This window comes from Garra rufa, chromosome 4 (assembly GCF_049309525.1).
Source record: "Garra rufa chromosome 4, GarRuf1.0, whole genome shotgun sequence".
Classification (NCBI taxonomy): Eukaryota; Metazoa; Chordata; class Actinopteri; order Cypriniformes; family Cyprinidae; genus Garra; species Garra rufa.
Window position 1 is genome coordinate 3,411,837 of NC_133364.1, and position 17,931 is coordinate 3,429,767.

The window sequence follows — 17,931 nt, forward strand, 5'->3', positions numbered from 1 at the left end:
ATATAAATAAATAAAAACAGAGAACCTCTTCTCATTTTGTCATGTGAAATGTGTAAATTTGCTGTTTAGTATTGCTAGCAGTGCATAAATGATGCACCTTTAATATAATTCAGTCTGAACAACTGCATAAGATACGACGCAGCTCAATTCTTCCTGACAAATACTCATTTATTCTGAGGCATTTAGTGGTGTGCTAATGTTATAATGTCTGAATGGGGATTTCAAAGCAATTTAGCGGGAGTGTCTGTCTCAGGGTGAATGTGTGTGTACTGATGCTCTCTCTCTTCCAGCGGTCAGATCGATGGCTGTCCTCTAATCCAGCACGCTGTTTACTGACACTAAAAGCCAAGAATTAACCTGCACTCGAACACGTCAGAGACTCACAGAGACCCCAGAGACCCATTGATGGACCGCGAGGACTGTCCGCAGGTTTGCGCGTCGCCTCTCCAGGGATCCGTTCACACCGAGAGAAAGACATTAGTGAGTAAGGAAGACATTAACGGCCCTGAAACACAAACAGATGAGAGAGAGAGAGAGAGAGCAATGAATATTCTTAATATATAACCTGGCTAACAGGGAATGTTCTCAGAACGCTCTGGCAAGGTTTTCTCAACGTTACCAACAAACAATATTCCAATAACATTATTATTTTAAGTTCAAAGTTATCTGGTCTTTAATAATGCTCTCAAAACATTAGCACAAAATCATTATGTATCATTTATGGAATGCTGAAACAATTTAGTTTTTTAAATGTTACCAATTCTTTTGGAATGTTCCCAAAATATTCAAAAGTAACATTCCCATAATATTTGCAAATTGATAAAATGGAATGTTCCCTTAAAGTTCGAGACCAAGACAAACCTTTGTAAAACATTTTTAAAAACCTGCATATTTGGAATGTTCAGAGAACATTCAGAATTAATGTTTTTGTAACTTAATGAGAAATATAGCAAAACATTATTAAAACATTTTTGTTACCTGATATGTTATATAATATGGATATGGCAATACAAGGGTGTTGCTAGGTAACTAAGATGTTCAAGGAGGTTGCTAGGGTGTTGCTATGTGATTTCTAGGGTGTTCTGTGTGGTTGCTCACTGATCAGATAAAAATCTTAAAAGGAATAGTTCATGCAAAAATGAAAAGTCTGTCATCATTTACTCACCTTCCACTCTGTATGAGTTTCTTTCTTTCTGCTGAACACAAAACAAGGCATTCTGAAGAACATTGATGGTAGCCATTGACTTCTATAGCATTTGTTACTATTGAAGTCAATGGGTACCGTCAACTGCCGGCTGGTAACCAACATTATTCAAAATATCTTCTTTTGTGCTCAACAGCTGAAAAAAATGAATACTGGTTTGAAATAACTTGAGGGTGAGTATATTATGACATTTTTTATCTCTTAATTTTTAATCATCATTTCTTATCAAAGTAAAATGTTTCATTAAAAAAAAAAGTTACACATGAATCAATATGTGACCCAAAATTACAAAACCATAAGTCATAAGGGTCAGTTTTCTGAAATTGAGATTTATACATCATCTGAAAGCTGAATAAACAAGCTTTCTATTGATGTATGGTTTGTTAGGATAAGACAATATTTGGAATGTGAGGGTGCAAAAATATTTAAATGCTGTGAAAATCGACTTTAAAAATGTCCAAATGAAGTTGTTGTGGAAATTTCCTTGAGACCTCGGTAATAAGGACAAAACTTAAGCAATAGTTAATAAAAGGTTTATTCTTTGCAAAGAAGATCAGACAGTCGTACAGAAACACAGGTTTGCTGCATGAGTGTGATGCAGGAGGGAGGGATTTCCTCCGTTTTATACCTCTTTGCACACTTAAGGTCACAAATTGAAAACCTGCGGACGCTATCACATGAGATAGCAAGTAGAAAGACATCTCTATACATTATTCACCCCCAAACACTCTCTGCCATTGTCTTAGGCTTCCCCCTCCTGACCCCTAAGGTCACCCTACGGTGTCACGAGGCCCTCAGACCTTCCATCGCTCATTAACATTCAGGGGCTAAAGAAAAGCTCTCTGTGTACATCTCTTAACACATAAATGTATATTACATGGACATGAAAATCACCCCTTATGAATTTTTCTCTAACAAAGTCCTTAGCGATGCATATTACTAATCAAAAAAATAGGTTTTGACATTTTTAAGATATATAGATATTTAATATATTGAAGATATTTATTTTAAGAAATTTACAATATATATCTTCACGAAACATTATATTTACATAATATCCTAAAGATTTTTGGCATTAAAGAAAAATCTATCAATTTGAATAAATAGTATTTTTGGCTATTGCTACAAATATGCCTGTGCTACTTAAAGGAGAAATCCGGTGTGATATTGACCTGAAGTGTATTGAATCATGATACCGAGTGTGAACGTACCTTGCATATCTCATCTCGGTTTGTGTCCTGCAGTCCGAAATCTGGGGTCAGTCAGCCGATGCTCACAACAGGTTGTCAATTAGAGTCACCTTCAAGCAGAAGCCGCCATCTTGAATTTAGTCACGATAAGTTGAGTGACGAGCAGGAAGGAACTTATCAACTTATCAACTTATCAGGTTGTAGTTTCCTTCATGCTCGACACTCGACTTATCGTGGCTAAATAAAAGATGGCGGCGACCGGATTTTTTCTTGCAGTTGCTGTCTGTATAAATCTTCTTGTAAATAAACTAACGGTGCTTTTTCTGAGTTCTCAATGTCTCGTTTTAAATGTAAGGGCCCTTGGAAGTCTACCAATAAAGTGTGGAGCTACTTTGTGCCTCGTAAATGGCGTAAAACAATGATTTATTTACATGGCTATTCCGATGCCCCATTCACTCTCATTGACAACCTGTTGTGAGCATCGGCTAACTGACCCCAGATTTCGGACTGCAGTGGACAAGACGAGATGAGATATGCAAGGTACGTTCACACTCGGTATCATGATTCAACACACTTTAGGTCAAAATCACACCGGAGTTCTCCTTTAAGACTGGTTTTGTGGTCCAGGGTCACATATTATTTATATTTTCACGGAAACAGTTTATTGGAATATTTGTTTAAGTTGACTACTTTTTTTTTAGAATGTTAAGAGAACATTCAAAAGTAACATTTCCATAATGTTTGGAAAATGATAAAATGGAATGTTCCAAAAAACAAGTGTTCAAGTTGAAACCAATAGAAAGTACAACATGAGGGTAATACTAGGTAGGTGCTAAGATCTTCTAAGTTTGCTAGGGTTTTGCTATGTGATTTCTAAGTGATTGCTCAAACACTTTCAGTAGTAATGATTGACATTGCATAAGAATGCTAACAACTGTACCGGTACGGTTATGCAACGCTGTCTAACATGTCGCACACCGGCAGAAAAACGCAGTAGTAACAGGTCCCAAATTCCTCTCATTGATTTTTATTTGTCCTGATCCCCGGCTGGTCCCTTAGCCCCCAGTGAGAGTGACAGGCGGCTGATGGACAGTTCATTTAAACTGAGACAATCACACAATCACTCCGGGCTGTCGTCTTTCTCTCTCCCTGTCTCCCATTCCTTCACTTCATATGGCTCTTTTCTCGGGCGGCAGACAAAGCTATCGCTGCGAGAGGAGCCGCGCTGATTGTATGCGCGTATTGTGTGCTGCTCCTTTGCTAAATGAGAGCCGCGGCTACAGGAACGGAGGCTCTTCTAATAGCAGCTGTCAATTAAAGCCCCCCTCCCCGGTCGGATCGTGGCGGTATAGACGTACGTATATGTGGACTAGACGGCATTAGCTTGACAGCGTGGGCTAAATTGGCATGTAAACTAATGCAGAAGATGCTAATTAAACACACAGATCAAACTAACAGCACTGTCTGCTACTAATCAAACTCTGGAGCACTCACTCTCCCCTCTCATTAAACAAACACAACACAACATTGTTAAAGAGAGACTGATAATGCCGAGAAACATCATGCGAGTGCATCGCTTGGGCAGTTGTGTGTGTCATGTGTGAATGTGTTTAACACACAGTGAGGGATGCTACTGACGTGCACGACTACAGATATCGGCCAATTAACAACCGAAGCTCAAACCACAAACACAAACATTAATAGAGACTCTGGTTACTCAGACACACAGAAAGACAGCAAGTTTTTCCCCAGTAGATGTCAGTGTAATCTTCACATCCTCAAACACATTCATGCTTATAAACCCTCAAACACACCTCTTACAAAAAAAGTACTACGCTAATTCTACGGTGCTTCGAAATACAATACAATAAGGCACTTCAAAGAACAGCGTGTTTTCCAAAAACATCCCATTATATTAAAATGTTACATTCTTATGGTAATACCACGGTACTTTATTTAGGGGACACCTGCATAAACACAATCAAAACATCAGCTGCTTTGATCTTTCAGAGTTAATTGACTGGAAAAACTCGTTTAATCTGATGTCAGGCTAAATGTTTAGTGTGGGATCACATCAGTGAATGACACTAATGTACACAACCATTTGTAACCATACCAGGTTAATAATGTTTTTTAACCATCTATACTGGATATATCACCATGCTGTATGAATATGAATAGCTAAATATATATCATCACAGCTAATAGTAAACATTCTGGCAAGGTTCCCTGCAAATTTGAATAAACATTCTACCAGTAACATTAAAAGAAAGTTTTAAAGTAAACATTTTGAAGTTATCTGCTATTTAATAATGTTCTTTAAACGTTAGCACAAAAACATTATTTATCATCATTAACGGGAAGTTGTTTTTCCTGAAATGTTTAAGTTGTTTTTTAAAAGTTGCTGCTTGTTTCAGAACATTCAGAAAACATTCAAAAATAACATTTCCATAATGTTTGTAATGAAACGTTTCCTTGAATGTTTTAAAATAAATTAGAACATTCACAGAACGTTCAAAAACGTTTTTATAACTTAAAACGTTCTTAGAACATATTTGTTATCTGGGATGTTACAAAGGCGCCAGGATGTTGCTAGGGCGTTCTAAGAGGTTGCTAGGGTGTTGCTATACCACTTCTAGTTCCAGTTGTTCTGGGTGGTTGAATATTCAGATTTGTGGACGCAGTACAATAGTACTGTCATATGCAATGGATCGTCAAACATGATGATAATCAATATCATTGATGGCCACGATGTACATCAATGTACCGTTATACTACACTACTATGTATTTGGACTCGTACCATAGTAAAAACAGGGTTTTTGAGATTATTAGAAAAAAATGACACAGTTTTGGACGAGCACGCAGGCAATACCATGTTTTTGATCATGTACCATAGTACTGCCAAAAGCGTTACACACGGAGCGTAGCGGTAAATTTTCCGCTAAAAGGTTTTTGCGGTTTAGTGTGACACGGATCTGTGAGGACGCGCTGCGCGGTCACGGCACGTTCAAACAAAAATCTCAAATCCCGTTTAATCCTCACGCGCCGGAGCGCTTCAACACGGCGTCCAGAGATAGAATCGATCCATCGGCGCCTCCAGCAGAATCTAATGCCGCGCTCAATCACACGACGCGCAAAACGCGTTCATTCACCTGAACGTCACATATGCATCTAATCCAGTTAAAGCCCACGAGATGAACCACGGTGCCCATTTTCCGACTATAAAAGCCCGAGTCTGGTGCATCATAACGCATTTGCGCGTAAACACTGTCAACTGAGAGATATTGATGAAGCTTTGACGCCTGTAAACTGAAGTGTGTTGATGATGTGAGAATGATGCTGTAAAGGGACCTCCTGCGTCTCCTCCCCTCCCTCCTGCCTTCCTAATCCTCATTTCCACTCCTCATTTCGCGTTCACCCACGAGAAGAGCTCCGTCCGTCCAGCATCATGTCCTCAGACGTCCAGCTGCGTGACCAAACGGACCCGGACAGCAGCGACCCCGCGGGCGCCAGGAGCGACTGAAAGCAGGTAGGACAAACTATCTGTTTCGGCGTGTTATCTAGAAAACATTTCAACCGATTCCAACGCCAGTGCGTTCACAAGCCAGTAAGTGCAAACAAATGAACGCGCGTCAAGGAGCACACGTGCGACAAACACAAGGTTCACTCAGAAAAATGAGCTATAAAATGTTCCGCTGAGCCTGAAATCGATGAAAAGCAGCAGGAGACGCGGATCACTGTGGTTGTGTTTTTGGATTGAGCTGTTGAACTTGACGCTCCATGGAGACTCCAAAAGAAACGGCGATTTCACGCGATTTCCCCTTCATACTCACTCAAGCGCGCAAGCAACTTCAAGACTTCACTCATCAGAGGCCATTTAGACAATTTTCGGCAGATCCGAGCGCGCACCCACATCAGACCTGAGATGGAAAACAGCTCATTCGAGCTCTGTTTGCGCGCAAACGTTATTTAGGCGCAGACGAATTCGAAATTTTTGGCTTTAATCTGTTTATTAACATTTGGGTATCAGATCAAACTTTTGAGTATTAAAAAGAAACTGATTCGGTTGAATCAGTTGCCGTTCGAGTTGTGCGTAAAAGGTTTTTGCGCACTGAACTTGAGCGCGACATTTCGACTAATTATATAATGTAGTCATGCATCTGCTCTAAATAATGCTCAAATGTCTGCACAGGTCGACTGTTGTCAAATAAAGTGTCTTTATGTGCCATGACACTAATATACAGGACACCTTCCCAATCCAATGTGTGTGAACTGGTTCTCCAGCTGATGTGATAGACTGGCCGTCGTGGCGCGTAATTTTTTCTCGTTAATTTCCTACTTCAGACCTTTACTGTCCAAACTCATATAAATGTCTCTAACTCAACAGAAATGTGGAAATCCGCAAGGCAAATTGACTTTTTACGCACTGTGTGCTGGATGGAGGTTTTCCTTAATGAGCGTTTAATGGTTTGGTTTTATTCCCCGAGTGAAGTTCACCTCATTATTTGGCTGTTCAGGTTCAGTTAGACTGCAGAGCTCTAAAGTGTCCAGAAATGAAAAGGAAACGGTCAATCGGAACCGTCCTGGTCTCTAATGTTTGGTCAAGGATTAACTGTTATCAATCAATATAGCTTAATCAATAACTTGTGCTGGAAGTTTTCAGCTGAAATCTCCGATTTATTTCCTCTGCTGCTCTGTTCATGGATCAGGACGCGCGCGTGGAATCGATCAGATCGCTGCTCTCATCGATAATCAAAGCGCGTCACGCGGCAGGTGGCCAGATCTGCTATTTTTACCCTTTATGTTTGGCAAATATTTCACAGAGATTCACTCTTGACTGCTCATGATTTAGATATCGATTCCAGTTTTGCTCATAAAGTGATTGGTTATCGTTCAGGACACGAGCAGAATATTGATTACCAGTGGATTTGGCACTGATGGATTGTTGCGCTGCTCAGAGAGTCTCTCAGTGTAAGACGCGTGAAATGAGGAAACGAGAAATAGAAAATCCAAATGCGCAAAGACGCGGAGGACAGGTTTCCAAACGCTGAACAGGTGAAATGCGCTGATCTGGAACTAGTGTGCGTTTGAAACGAAGTCTAATTGACAGTGAAGAGGTTTCATGAGATGTTTTTCAAGCTGTTGAACGTTTTGGTTTAGCGCGTTCTGCCCCGTTAGAGCGCGCGGTACATGCAGACGGGAGCGCGCATGGACGCGCACAGGTACACTTGAAAAAAAAAATGCTACAGAAAAAACTGCCAAGTGGTAAAACTACCATATTTCTTCATTTGACCATATAGTACAATAGCACTATCATTATAATTCATGGCAAAATGTCATTCCCGAATCCCAATTATTTCATATTTAGTATAATAAATTTTATCCAAACAGAATTACAGTGTGTAGCATCTCACTAACGCTTTTAAACGTCATGTGAAAACTAAATTGAAATTTTGTGGCTTTTAGTCCATGCATGTGTCTCTGAGCTCATCTACACACTAGTATGTGCCTTAAATTTGACTGCATTTATTGTTTAGCATGTAAGCGCTTTTACAATGTACAAACAAGTCTCTCTCTTATAATGCAAAGCTGAGCAAAATACTGATAACTCATGACTTGCAGATTTTTTGTCCAATCACATGCTCTTTAGAATGAGAATGCCCCGCCCCCTGATGACACATGATCTAATTCATTCAGCTCAGAGACACTTAAGAGGTTCAGTCCACCTGGAGAAACATTAGTTTAAGGCCCATCTCAGGTCGTCCGATGTGGTTGGCACTAAATACAGATGAAAAGGGTCCAAAACAGGGTTATCCGATAACTCAAGCCAAATTCAGATACACTGCAATTCTTCACGTAACTAAATAATAAAATGGACAATAAACATTTGTGCACTACCAACAGAAAGACAAATGGCATGGCAAACCTAACAGAATATTAAATATTAAATGCCAGTAATAAAAATAATTACATAAATAATATTCAAATTATATAAATGTATCCTCATTTAAAACATAAACAGTCTAATAAAATATTTCACCATTAAAAACATTATTGTGGATATTGTGCGGGTCAATGCTGTTCAAGTCCTAATGAAGGCCTGACACTGCATTTCACCTGTTCATCATTATACGCCTTTTCATTTTACATGTCTATTTTAAGGATCTTCTGCTGGTAAAGCTGGTAAAGAAAAGACGTAATGATCTGTGCTGTGTACACGTCAACACTCAACAATACACATCAGCTGCTTTATGTGTGTGTCTATTCTCTATGGTGTTTTTGCGTTCTCTAAATCAGCCCGTCAAAGTCTTTCAGCCGCTGATGGACACAGAGAAGCACATGCTCATTCACGCTGACCTGTGTGTGTGTAATGTCAGCCATTCAGAGTTTAATGTCAGTGTGAGAGGATGTTTTACTGCAGACAGTGTTGTTGTGGAGTTTAATGGTAGCATGAGGGTGTTTAGGTGAATAATGTTTATGGAGTTGCAGCTGAAATCATTTAGAAGTGCTAACAGGACTATAGAGACCGTGTCAGACTGACAGCATCTCCCGCTAGACACACACACACACACGCACACACACACGCACACACACGCACACACAGTATTTACATACACACTCACAGGGACTGCCATCATACACATACTCTCCTTCTCATCTGTTATTCACACACACACACACACACACACACACACACATACTTAGTGTGGCGGGTCAATAACATCGAGGGCCTTGGGTACTGAGTCTGAGAAAGAATCATTGCTCTTGCTTTATTTGCAGCACTAGTTGTTTGTCACAGAATCTAAATGCACAACAGTGAAGAGGAAGAAAGTCATTGAGCATCTGATCTGAACATCTGGGTTCCACTGCTTAAACACAGCCACTGTGTTAAGACTGTTTCTTTAAGACCAACCACCTAGTCTTACTTTTTAAAATTCAAGTTAGACCGATCTACTAAGTTATAACCAATCCTAAATTGTAAAACTAATTTGAGCAGTTTATGCAATGTGGGTTTAGAGTCATGTAATGATCTCCAAAGGTCCTGTCTGAAGTATTTTGGAAGCGATAGCATGCATACAATTTTACCAAACTATAATTTGAAGACCAATTAGTTAAACTAGCATGAAATGGAAGTTGCAACCATCTCTTTTTCCATATTGTGACCTATATAGGCTTCTTGAATGAGAAAAAGCGCAGAGCGGGACTTGATTTTGTCCATTGGGAATTGACTAAGTCGACTGGATCGTTGTTGTTTGCTAATTGCTGTGATCTCATGCCGGTGCACACGTCATCAGAAGAAAAATTACTATGAAGAATGGAAATGAAGAGGACATGTGAATAATGTGAATATACAAATTAGTTTTAAATATACTATAAAAAATGATTGTTGGATTTAGTTGTAGCTAAATCAGCTAATTCTAACGAAAATTAAATAACAATATCATTCTCAGAATGTTCTTGCAATGTTCTCTCAAAGTTATGAACAAATGTTGTTCCAGTAACCTTAACAGAATGTTAATTCAAAGTATCTGGTCTCCAATAAAAATTAAAGTTTATCCTGAAACAATTCGGTTCAGTTCAACTAATGTTTTTTAAATGTTACTACTTGTTTCAGAACATTCCAAAGTAATGTTTCCATAACATTCCAAAATTTTAAAATGAAATGTTCTGATAATGTTTGAATAACCTAAAAATAATGTTTTATGCAATGTGGGTTTTAAGCCATGTAAAGATCTCCACAGGTCCTGTCTGAAGAATTTTGGAAGTGATAGCATGCATACAAATTTACCAAACTATAACCTGAAGACCAGTTAACTAAAAAAGCATGAAATGGAAGTTGCAACTATCTGTTCTTCCCTATTGTGACCTATAGAGGCTTCTTGAATGAGAAAAAGCGCAAGGCGGGACTTGATTTTGTCCATTGGGAATTGACTAAATCGACTGGATCGTTGTTGTTTACTAATTGCTGTGATCTCATGCCGGCGCACACGTCATCAGAAGAAAGATTACAAAGAAGAATGGAAATTACGAGGACATGTGAATAATGTGAATATACAGACAAATTAGTTTTAAATATACTATAAAAATGATTGTTGGATTTAGTTGTACCTAAATCAGCTAATTCTAACAAAAATAATATAACAATATAATTCTCAGAATGTTTTTGCGATCTCAAAGTTATGAACAAACGTTGTTCCAGTAACCTTAACAGAATGTTAATTCAAAGTATCTGGTTTTTAATAAAAAATAAAGTTTTTCCTGAAACAATTCATGTTTTTTTTAATGTTAGTACTTGTTTCAGAACATTTAAAAGTAATGTTTCCACAACATTCTAAAATGGAATGTTCTGATAATATTTGAATAACCTAAAAATGTTTTGAAAACATTTAAAAAAGCAGGATGTTTTCAAAATAACATTTTTAAAACGTAGCTCAATGTGGACATTAGGAAAATGTTTTTAGGATATATTTTTGCAACATTTAGCATCTCAGATCTCCTCTCAAAATGCATCCTGTCGTTCCAAAGCTGAGATATTTAACAGAAGGTCCCAGGTGCACTCTTCCCTCTGATGAAAGTGACTGTGATGACAGAACATTCATTTTTGGCTGAACTACTCCTCTAATGATCCTGCACGCTCTCTCCTGCATCTCATCAGCTTCACAGCAGGTTTGCAAAACCTCCGTCATTTGTTCCACAAAGGGAGACAAATGAAAAAGATATGCAAATGTACTTACTGTTTTCTGGAGCCTGTAGAGCACAGCCCAGAGGAAAGTGTTATTGCTCAGATGTTGCTCTTGTGCAGCTCTGGAGGCACAACGCCATTCTCAATCGCTTCATGTGCCAACACTGTTTCCGGTGTTTCTCCTGAGGAGAAATAAAAACAGACACACATACATTGTAAGAGTATAGTCCCTTAAAACCAGTGAGAAGCAGATAGATCATTTGATGAGAAATGTTAGAGCTCAAATAGAGATCTGATGATGGGTCATGAGTTCATTTGTGTATGAATGGAGCTGGTAAACCTTGAAATATGCATCCATTAACTGTGGAAAGAGAAAATAGTGAAATGAAAATAGTTGTAGATATTGTCTCTAAAGCTGTGTTACTTCAGTGCCTTTGAGATGCTATTAAAGCTTTTATTAAAGGAGAAGTTCACTAGCAGAACAAAAATTTACAGTTAACTTATTCACTTGCTCATCCAAGATGTTTAAGTCTATTTTTCTTTTTGATGAAAACATTTCAGGATTTCTCTCCATATAGTGGACTTCTATGGTGCCCCGAGTTTGATCTTTTAAAATGCAGTTTAAATGCATCTTCAAAGGGCTCTAAACGCTTATCTAGCAAAACCATTTGTTATTTTTTAAAAAGAAAAGACAATTTATATACTTTTTATTCCGGTTCAAGACAAACTCCCATCTCATTTTCTCCTCCAAGTTCTCTCTCCAAGTTGTCCTACATTGCCGCAGAAGTATATTTTAACTGCGCTTTGGACGTTCAAACTCGGGGACACCATAGAAGTCCACTATATGGAGAAAATTCCTGAAATGTTTTCCTCAAAAAACATAACATCTTTACTGAAAAGACCTTGGATGACAAGGGGGTGAGTAAATTATCTGTAAATTTTTGTTCTGAAAGCGAACTTCTTTAATATTTTGAATTAATTCATTTTTATAATATATGTAAATGTATTAAAATGTATATATTTTGTTATTTTAAACATTTAATTTTAAAGTTTAATTTTTTAAAAATTTGTATTAGTTTTTATGTCCATATATATATATATTTTTAGTATTTTTATTTTAGTTTTAGTTGTTTTAGTACATCAATTTAATCTAAAATGAGAAATGAAGCTTAAGAATCGAGCTGAAATATAACAAACATTTAAGTTTTTTTATATTTTATTGTACATTTTAGTATATGTACTATTGTGTATATTACATGACATATTAGTATAGTATATATAATAACCCTGGTCTAAACGAGACGTTTGAGATTTTTTCTCAAGTGAAATATTGAAAAGCAGCAAAAAGCTCTATCATTGCCATATTGGAGAAATAACTGAGATAAAAAGAGATCTCATTTGTGATTTTTGTTTTCTTATGGGAGCTTACAGTGTGTGAAACTCACAATCCGACAGGACGATTATGCAGTTATTTTCCCACGAGTAGCGCAACCCCAGAACCAACAGGGGCAAAACACACACACACACACACACACACACACACACACACACACACACACACACACACACACACACAAACACAGACAGACTTCATGACATTCAGAGTGGTGACACTCACTCCTCTCCCCCATGGGCTTCTGTCTTAAATGGCACACACTGAGACGGCGAGTGAGTGTGTGCGTGTGAGCAGTCAGTCTGTTGACACACTCTGGTGATCTCTCTGCTTGTGCGACACGGCGTGTTTGAGGGATTTTTCTACATTTCACATCTGATATTCTCTGTGCAGAACTCCAGAGGCACAAAACACTGTCAGACACGAGCTGATCTGACAGGACAGAGGAAACTATGCGTGTGTGTGTGTGTGTGTGTGTGTGTGTGTGTGTGTGTGTGTTTGAGGGGCCTGGAGGTTATTGTGCGTCAGTGAAATAGCAGGGCACCCCTGGTGAGCTCTCGTTCTCGCTCTTGTTACATTTGGACTGTAAGGCTTCATGCACAGAGAAATCTATCTGCTTTTATCCAATCTGTTAATATTAATTTAAAGGAACAGTTCTCTGAAAAATATAAATTCATAATAATTTCCTCAAAATTCAATGTTGTTTGAAAACCATGTAAGTTTCTTCAACAGATGAAAGACAAACAGTCATGACTGGATTCGTTATAAGAGTATAGAAATTTATATAATTAGACATTGTCTGAATATATTGTACAACGGATTTGCATGAAAACACTCAAATTTAAGGTATTATTCACTCACCATCTTACCAACTTTTTAATATTTACCATTAGAACTCAAAATTATTAACAATTGCCATGGTCTAGACATTCATACAAAAAAAATAAGGACCATATATATTTATTATTATTATTATTATTATTATTACAGTCCTGTTGATTATACTTCATTGTTTTTGTGTTACCGTGGCATTAACACACAAAAGACTGCAGAAAAATTTGCATTATTATTCATGTAAGTAGCTACAGCTTTAACATTTCTATAATAAACATCTCAAAAAAACCCATATATTCATCAACCAATCTCACTGTTATGGCAAATGTCCACAGAATTTTATTATTATGAACGAAACTAGCTACAGTTTTAAGATTTCTAAAATAAATATCTAAATAAATTCAAAGAATATTATAAATATCTAAATAAATCCATATAATATTAATCGGCTAATTTCACTGTAGCTACATCTACAATATTTCTTCTAATTAATCCATATAATATTATTTAACAATTCTTGCTGTTATTATATAGTATTATATTATATAGTTTTAACATTATTAAAACAAACATCTACATAAATCCATTAAATATTAATCAGCTTAAGTTGCTGTTATTGCAAATGTCTACAGAATAAATGTTATTGTTATCTAATCTAATTAGCTATGGCTTCAACATTTCTATAATAAACTAAAGTCCAAATGAAATCAATCAAACAATCTGTATTTGCAAATGTCTAGAACACTTTTGTATTATTATAAATGTAACAAGCTACAGCTTCAGCATTTCCATAATATAAATTTATATTATATCTGACACAAAAGCAGTGTTTGAAATCAAACACAAACAGATCTGAAATCTTTCTGTTTCTGCTGTTTACACACATGCAACGCTGTGGAAGATATCAGTGAAAACTTCTGTCTTTCATCCTCACGACTCTCCGTTTAAACAAATCGAAGACACTAGCACGGTAATTTAGTAAAATGCCGACACACAACCCAGCGTAAACACGGCGGGCCGCCACAGCCAGACGAAATACGAGAACGTCATTCCAGTTCCTCCGAAGTCTAATCAAATCTGAATTCACAGATCGCTTTTACAATGTGCAGAAGCTGCGGTGTGATTTAATTTAGCCCGCACACTTCTGCTCTCCGTCGGCCCGGATACATTATCCCTAACTAGTGCGCTTGCTGACGGTCGACCCGACATCAGAGGAGCGACATTTGGAAAGCGGCGGGATTCAGCCAGAATGTGTTTAGATTCAGAGACGCCTGTTTTACATCTTTACTGCCGCGGTGTGTCCGTGAGGAAGGTTGAGAACGTCTGGATTGGAGCGTTTGTCCTCTAGAAACAGAAATACTAGGCTTATCAAAGTCAATAGGTTTCTTTAAACTGGATTATTGATAAGCCTAGAAGATCAAGCACACACAGTTGCAATAAAGGTGTGTGAGAGAGATATAAAGCTAGTGAACTGATCAATAAGACTGGCTTAAGACTAGGTTGGAACTGGATCAAGGTTGGTTTAGTGTGTGCGGTTAAGACATCAGTATTCATGACCGGTGTTCATCCTTCATTTAAAGTGCATAAAGTGGGCTAACAGCGCTGGACTCGACCCAACACAAGGTCATCAACCCAGTTTTCCCAGTGCGTTTACAGCAATCAATACACACAGACACACAAACACACCTCGCTCTCTCTGTGTCGTAGGTAGATCGTTCTGGCTCTGGCAGGATTCTTGAGTCTGGATATTCAGCCTTACTGTCTGTCTCCTAAACTAAATGAGATTCAGATATCTTTAGACCTGTAGCGCCAGGACAGACTGTTCCAAAAACAGACAGTGAAGCGAAGAACAGGAGTGCACTGTAATACATTTAAACACTTGGAGCAGATACAAAACAGCAGCCTTAACTAATGTGCACTCTCAAAACAGTTGCTAAACCTTTTGATGTGAGAATGGAGAGGAATCTTCCCAACTACGGTGTTAAAACCATAAAAGGCGAGGCACATAGCAGATAAAGATGAATTTACTGTTTATCAGTTTGAATATCTAAAGAGCTGGTCACACTTCACTTTTGGTTCCCTTGATTTCCATTCATTTACAAACTCATGCAAATTTTTTTGCTTTCCAAAGTTCAAGTTGGGATTCGTTGGAGTAAAATGGAGTAGTTTGCATATTTTTACATTTTGGATGTATTATATGTTGAATTGTGTTTTTAAAAAAAGATGCCACAGAGTGTGACGTTGTAATACAACCTTTTGTATTGATTTTGGTGCTGCCATGACCTATACAATGATTTTTGTCAAATTATTTGGTGTGCTTCGAAAGCTCAGTGGCAAATGTGGTCAGGGTTTATCTAATACTAGTAATATCATAATTTTAACATTATTTTAACCTTTATATTATATTGTGGGTCAATGAAACATTAGAAATAGAAATGCTGGCTAGCCTATGATGTTTTTCTTGATGTTTTGTGACTTTTGTTTAAGCTCAACACTTTGTGTGTTGTACCAATTCAAAATAAAGGCAGGTACACAGACATGAAATAAAAACATATTTTTAATCTATTTTAGTCTCACCGAGTATTTATGTTTATGCATATGGCAAAGATTTTAAGGTATACATTTTTAATAGTTTATGCATATTTCAGTAGGAATCTAATCTATGATCTTAGTGTTGCTATTTATATATTTATTATGCTTTAAGAAAGCACAGACTTTTTTCGTTTTACATGCTTTTGTTTAAAATGTTACAATACTGTTTATTGCATTATGTGCGAAAACCAAAAATGCTTAAAAACAAAGTAATATACACTTTAAAAAAATGATGTTCTCATGTTTAATTTTCTGTAATGTGTGAGCCATATTAATGTCAAAAGTTGATTTTCATACTTTGATTTTTGGTTAATTGTATTGAGAACATTACACACAAAACACATTCTATGCAAATATGCAGACACAAATGTTCCTGTAACTAGAAAGATAATATAAACTAAATTTAACTTACTTGCTGAGTGAGATTCTCTTCAAAGTGCTGCTCCGAATAAACTGAAAGTAGAAGAAAAGTTTATATTAATGCCACCATAGCGGCCCTCGTGGCACAGCTAGGAAGTGAGCTTCTATTTCCAGATGCGCTTGTGTTTACGTGGAGTGTGATGAGATATGATCAATACACTCGAAATCATCAGCACACACTCAGAACCATACAAACCAACAGCTGCTGGTGTGTCTGGATGCAGGTGAAGCAGCAGGAAACAGATGGACTCGTGTGTCTGAGTGGCTCTACAGGACGGCAGACCCTCCTGAGACCCAAACAAAGAAACATTTAGATTCCTCACACACTCCTCCGTTCTAATTACACAAGCCTTCTGATGCGCTTCTCCAGAGAGCCTCTTTCCAATTATCTATCTGCTAGCGATTCATCTCTTTCCATTTCTCCCTCCGTCTATTACACCTCCACACATTCACTCGCTCATTTCCTCCACTGCCTCATTATGGCGAGAAAGACGGACCGAGAGCCGCTGACGCTTCGACCGCAGGATTGAACTTAGTACGTCACCTGGAAAAAAGGTGATAATGACAAGATAAAGCACAAGCGTTCAATATAGAAATAAATGAATGGATGTTGACCCTCGCTGACTCCACTCCAGATGTGTGTGTGGATACAGCGCAAATCAATTCAGTTCACTGTAACTGAACACACTTTAAAGGAATGTGCCGTTCACTCCTCTTCATGTTCTTCCAATTCTGTATGACTTTAGATTTTTCTGTGGAACACAAAAAGAGATGTTTAGATGAATCCCAGTGTCTTTCCATGCAGTAAAAGGCAATAATGCAGAGCTTTAAAAATGAGAAGGAAAGCATCTCTATGACTATATTTGAAGTCAAAAAGCTTTTTGTAAGGAACCCAGTGGTGTCAAACACTGTCCATGGGGTCAGAAAAATAAACTTACGCACTTCAAGTGCTCATGCACTTCAGTTTTTGAGTAAACATTGATAAAATTTTCAACAAACAATGCTTTTTTCACTCAAAGACAAAAGTGCATGAGATCAGATCAGTGAGGCCTACATCAAAAACAAAACCTGTGTTATCTGAAAGAAAACAAGTTGACAAATAGATTGAATCCAAGATTTGTTGACAATAAGACATATTGAGAGATTTACAAGCAATTTTGAAAAAAGCCAGTTATTTTTGACTGGGAACACCAAATTATGTAAAGGATTTTCAGCACAGCACAAAGGTTAATTAGTATTTTTATCTCATTTTGTAATTTGTTTTTGTCTTTTAAAATCATGATACAAGTGTAGTTAAATTAAAAGTGAAATGAACAAAAAAGTTACTTAAGATAAGTCTTGCTTAAGTTTATTCTTTAAAAAAAAATCTAGTTTTAACTCCCTTCATTTTGGTAATTATCAAAACTATTATAATTATAGAGAATTATGTATGAATGGATGTTGACCCTCGCTAACTCCACTCCAGATGTGTGTGTGAATACAGCGCAAATCAATTCAGTTCACTGTACCTGAACACACTTTAAAGGAACTTGCCGTTTACTTCTCTTCATGTTCTTCCAATCCTGTATGACTTTCGTGTTTTCTGTTGAACACAAAAAGAGATGTTTAGATGA

The 17,931-nt window shown here is 37.4% G+C and overlaps 1 protein-coding gene and 1 long non-coding RNA gene across 2 annotated transcripts in view; one reads left to right on the top strand and one right to left on the bottom strand.

The window, feature by feature from the left end:
• Positions 1-383: 383 nt before the first annotated feature.
• Positions 384-17,073, bottom strand: LOC141333251 (uncharacterized). The gene is made up of 6 exons (XR_012355390.1): positions 17,007-17,073; positions 16,515-16,862; positions 16,311-16,351; positions 14,993-15,080; positions 11,132-11,261; positions 384-505 (listed from the first exon to the last, which is right to left on the bottom strand). It is a non-coding gene; the product is annotated as an uncharacterized lncRNA (long non-coding RNA).
• Positions 5,816-17,931, top strand: part of chrm2a (cholinergic receptor, muscarinic 2a) — a 78,548-nt gene continuing 66,432 nt past the window's right edge. The window contains exon 1 of the mRNA XM_073838219.1: positions 5,816-5,925. The gene's annotated coding sequence lies outside the window, so the exon portion shown is untranslated. The remainder of the gene's footprint in view (positions 5,926-17,931) is intronic.